The 5,704-nt window shown below is 31.5% G+C and overlaps 1 long non-coding RNA gene across 1 annotated transcript; it reads left to right on the top strand.

Annotated features, from left to right (window-relative positions):
• Positions 1–3,249: 3,249 nt before the first annotated feature.
• LOC132163785 (uncharacterized) lies at positions 3,250–4,904 on the top strand. Its single transcript, XR_009438331.2, has 4 exons — positions 3,250–3,363; positions 3,712–3,861; positions 4,006–4,109; positions 4,728–4,904. It is a non-coding gene; the product is annotated as an uncharacterized LOC132163785 (long non-coding RNA).
• Positions 4,905–5,704: the final 800 nt, after the last annotated feature.

Raw genomic sequence — 5,704 nt, 5'->3', positions numbered from 1 at the left:
GTGCGCTATGAGTCGTCTTTCTTTTCTTGGGCATTTTACTTTTTAGAAGAAAAAAATTGCATTAACAAAAAAACTTCTAACATAACACACTTATATATAATACACTTAAAATTATTTTTACATTTACCTTACGCCAGATAATTTTTTTAACCAAAAAAAAAAAAAGTACTGTTTAAAATTTTTTATCAAACAAATAAAATTGTTGTTAAATGTTTTAATCATGCAGCAAAGTCAGACCCTTGGGAGACATGTACCTACACTTAAAAAAAAAACTACAATACATTTGTTATATATAGTTTTTAACGGTTCATTTTTAATTTTTTTTTTTTTTTTTTTTTTTATGAGAAAGAGAAAAAAGGTAAAATTAAATTTTGACCGTTGAAAAAACTATAGGACATATGATGATTAGCACCTAACTAAGCCAAATCCTAGGATAATAACATGGCAAAGAATATATGGTTGATAGACTGCAATATTTCGTAAAGTAAGCAACGAAAATCAGTTAAAAAGTTTGCTCTGGTTAAAAAATAGCCCTCTTGAAAGATATTAATTATCTTGTACAGGAAATTATTTTTATAAGATAGAGATTCCCATTTGTTTGTCCTTTTTTTTTTTTTTTTTTTTTAATATTTCATTAACATTTTGAAATCACGACAAAATGTTTGATGATCAAACGATCATATAGCTGATCAAGATTAAAGTTTATGCAATGGAATTATATAAGTCCCTATATGTTCCTTAATCATGTATCAATAAGTTATAAAATAATTATAGGGAAATACTAGGTGTTTTTCTCGTGTCCTACTGGTCCGAAGTAGATATTATTATCTAAAAAATTGATAAGAGAAATGAAGGTCACTTTGTTTTTCTTTTTTTTTTTTTTTAAATTTACTTTTTTAGAAAATAATATACATTAAGACTATAAGAAGTAAGAACACTAGGAGAACACTTAGCATTTTCCATAATTATAGGTGTAGCATTACTCATGAATTTAACCAAAACTTTCTTATAAAATCTGATAAATAAAGAGCAATCAAATGAATTGGGTTAGCAAAATGTTGGTACGTGATCACGGCGGCGAATTGGTGGCAGTAAAATGTATCACACGTTCCTGTATCTCGGACCCTACTGTGGCGGAAGCTTTAGGCGCAAAAGTTTAAATTAATATAAAATAATTAATTTAACTATTTAATTAATATTTTAACGTCATCTCTCAAATAAGAATTTTAGCTTGTATGATGAAATTGAATTTGTGTTGTTATCTTTAATGAAATGTGAGAATATGTTATATATATAGAGGGCATGAAATGGCATTGGTCATGGAAATTGATAAATAACTATCCATCTACGTTTTTGGGGTTAATTGGTGGATGAGATTTAGTGGCAACAAATTTTGTTGAAATATGATATTATGTTGACGTTTGTGAAGAAAACTAAAATACGAAAATAATAATAGATTAATAGATTTGATCCTAGTAACTCATTTCTATTTTAGTAATACCTAATAGCTAGTAAATACATCTACTATCTTAAAACTCCTAGCTATTTTATAGTTTAACGGGCCTCGTTTGCCATAATAAATTTCAGATCCAGCTAAGATACGATAGTGCAAAAGTACTGCTGCACCATGCGATAGCTCAAAACGACTCAGTTTTGGGTCGTTTTTGGCAATAAAAAATTAATATTTTTAAAGGAAAAAACAATATTAAAAAATTTAAACTATTAAACAAATAAAGAAAAAGAAAAAGAAAAGGGGTGGCTCCAGCTTTTCTCGCTGGAGATCCTTGGGGAAATCCTCCAAAAACCATGGATCCGCTTTTCTCGCTTCTTCACCACCATATCCCACAAGCTTTTTAGCTTTTTGCTCTGGGAACTTGTCTATCTCTTTCTGTGAGATAAGAGTGTTGTTGTACTTCATCTTCCAGCCATTTTCATTCTGATTTTGTATTCTAAGGGAAGTCTCTAAAGAAAAGTAATGGGCAGGCCGTAGGGAATGGTATTGCGGTGGTGGAAAATTCTCCAAGCGAGGCGGTGCTGGCCATGGAGGAGAGAAAGACACCTCCTGAATTACACAAAACCCATAAATCAAAGTTTAAGAGAGAGAGAACCATTGGGAATGGTGGGTTTTTCAGGGAGCTGGTAGAGGAGGAAAAGAGGGTTGTTGATGGTGTAAAGGAAACTAAAAGTGGTGGAAATGGGTTTAGGAGGTGGCCGAAACCCAGGGGGTAGTTCCTCCACCCCTTTTGATTTTTCTTTTTCTTTTTTTCTTTTTTTAATAATTTTAATTTTTTAATATTTTAATTGTTGATTTTTTTAATATTTAATTAATTTTACATTAATACTTTAAAAAATAAATTTTGTATTGCCTAGGTCGTTTTGGGCTACCGCATGGTGCTGTAGTTTTGCACTACCGCACCTAAGCCGGATCCATAAATTACCCATCATGCAATTAATTAGGTCATTAAATCACAAACATATAATCAACTTTTCATATGTTTACAGTTTACCTTATCAATTTATATATATAAAAAATAAATAAATCCTTATTATTGTAGGAGTTATATTTTAGTCAAGATACTAGCTCCTCTTTAATCTATGAAAATCCCATATTTTCTCATTAAATTAACCAATATATTTTCATTAATTATTATTAACACATTATAATTAAATAATATTAGTAACACTTTTTTTTTTTTTGACATGTCCACACAAGGGAAGGGGGAGGGGCAGGAAATTCGAGTTAGTGACTTCCGCTTCATAAAACGTAGTCTACTATTGATTAAACTACTTCTTTGAAACATTAGTAACACATTTTAATTTATCTATGGTGCATGTGGCTGGAATTCGTTTAATTACTTGGTCGATCTTTCAAAACCCTAGCTCAATAGACATGTATAATGGGCAAGCTTCTCTCCCAACCATTTCAACCAATTTGGGCTTAATTGCTAAAGTTCAATAGTGAATAATTCACAACAATATGGAGATATGCATTTAAAACACGTCATGTGGGTTGGTGTGAAAAGTAGCATTATAGACAATCCATAGTTTGATTATTAACTCTGATTAGATTCTCACCATTGATGAAAACACCTCATAAAATCCAATTTGATGTGCTGGATTCTTATCATTCAAGGATAGCATATCAGCCTTATATGGTAATTAATTAATCATGGTGGGCGAATTTGTTGTAGGGGCAACTACAATTTTCCCTATACAAATAGTGAACGGTCATGAACAGATTTTCACATTGTTTCTCCAAGAGCAAGAGAGAAAGAGAGAGAGCTATGGGTTTTCAAGCACGATTGTGTTTCTTCTTCTTGCTTACCTTTTCCATAACGTGCCTTGCTCGCAAAATTCCTTATGGTATGTTACTTTTTTCTTTACTCCTACCGTTCTCTATTCGAAGAGGCGAGAGTAAGGGCAATACTAACAAAGGATTGTGAGAGAGGTTCTGCTCGAACGAGCCCTTTGCTTGGGCAGGAAGTTCCTGCTCCGGTAGTGAAGCCTCTCTCACATACCCTTATCACAAAAATAAGGTTGGGAGTAATAATATGGATTTTCAATTGTAAGGGAAATCAGTCCATGAGATCCCTTTTATTATTATTATTATTATTTTTTATTTTTTTTATTTTTTATAACCATGAGATCCATTAGATTCATGTTATTTGTATTATTTGAATCGACTGCATAAGTTAACACCCCCTTGTGCAGGAAATGAAAGGACTTTAGCAAGTGAGGACTTTGATGAAATGCCAAAGGCGCGTCCTTTTCCCCCTCCTCCTGCCAAGGACTTTGATAATATGCTAAGGGTGCTTCCTTTTCCCCCTCCTCCTGTAACAAATGTGGCCACTTTACTTTCAGGTATGTTTGATAATGTTTATATTCATTTTTTTGACTTATGGGATTACCTTTTTGAATACATATTTTATAGTATTCTTTGATAAGGATAGAAATCATTTATGATAAAATAGTAATTTAACAGGATACTTGAACATCGTCGTGCAGAAAACGAGAGGAGTTTGTTCAATATAGACTACGAAGGCCCCCATACACATCCTTCACGGCCACCTCATAATTAATCTGATGAATGTGCCCCCCTTCACTTTGAAGTATGTTTGATGATCTTTACATCCATTTTTTTACTCATTGACCACTTTGGAATACATCGTTTATAGAATCATTTGTTTTTTGTTTTCGTTATTTCTATTCTTATCCTTAATTTGTCCTCTCATGCAGGACACCAAAGGACTTTATAACAAGTGAGGGGAATAAGGGTCTAACATTACACTCATAAGAATTGATTTGAATTTTGAATTCAATCAAAAAAACATTGTCTCATGTAATTCGAAGTGAATTTAGAGGGAATTAAAAATTGTTGATGGGAGATTATGAGAAGTTACTAGTGAAAGTATTTTCTATTTACATTGTTAGAATATAAATTAAATTGTTATATTTATACTTTTCTATCAGCTTAAGTTTTTAGAAAAAATTGTGATTTAATTGGTATCAAAGCAAAGGTCTTGAATTCGAATATTATCTCCGTCAATACATGTATGTCTACGAAGTCTAGATTTACTTGTAAATATACATGGTCGTTACTACATGGAATAAACTCTAATGGTTTCTCTTTGATAATATAATGATATCAAGAATTGTTGGTCGGATAGTGTTGAATCTAAATAAAAATAAATATATTGATTAACCTCACTTGTGATGCCATTTTGCAGGAAATTAATAAAGGGAGGACAATGAATAATGATCCCCTTCCCCCCAAAAGAGGGTGGCAGCATTGGCCAACAAGACTCAGATATTCACTTGTCAACTGCACACTTGTGTTCTAGGTCTAGTCTCTTTTGAATAAGTTGATGAGTTAAGGTGATGTAAGGACACTTATTATAATCAATGAATGAATAAGAATTATTCTAGCTTTTTTCAAGTTTTAAATAGAGATGAGATTTCTCATTTTGAGCTGCAACTTTTTTTTTTTTTTTTTTTTTGGGATTCTGTCAAATTGGCTAGTAAGACTCTGGTCAACATGAATTTGATCTTTACTTCCTTTTGTTCTTTCTTTTTCGTGTGTTACTTTGTTGAAGATCCCCATTTTCATCTTTCACCCCTCCTAATATGATGAATTTTCCCGCTTCAATTTGAAGTATGTTTGATAATTTTTACATCCCTTGTTTGACTCATTGACCACTTTTGAATACATAATTAATTGAGAGATTTTTTAAAGTTTTGGGACAGAAAGCCCCCTAAGTAATAAGCTAGTTCCGCCCCTACCGACTATTATAAGAAGTTAGTACTTGTGAAGAATGAAATTTCCTATTTACATGTTGTCTTACCAACATAAATATATATGCACTCGTCATCCATGTATATCTACAAGTTCTAGATTTACTTTGCTTAGATTTAAGTTAAAGGCTTTTCTATGCTCGGACAATGACCCTTTTGCCTGAAATTTTTAAATTATTTATTGAGTATATTTTTTTAGATCTCAACCATTATTTTAAATTAAATATTAATATTTTACTATATTATAAATTATCATTTTCAAAATATGGATAATTATGATGAGTGTTAAAAGGATAAATGTTAACTATTTTTTTTTTTAAAAGGAAAAACATTTCGGTCTCATTAATAGAAGAAGGATCACGAGCAGAAACGCTCTAACATTACAGAGCAAAAGTTCTGAGAAAATCATAAC

This window comes from Corylus avellana, chromosome 8, assembly GCF_965113065.1.
Source record: "Corylus avellana chromosome 8, dhCorAvel1.hap1.2, whole genome shotgun sequence".
In the NCBI taxonomy this organism is placed as follows: Eukaryota; Viridiplantae; Streptophyta; class Magnoliopsida; order Fagales; family Betulaceae; genus Corylus; species Corylus avellana.
This window is presented reverse-complemented; position numbering and strand designations above follow the sequence as displayed.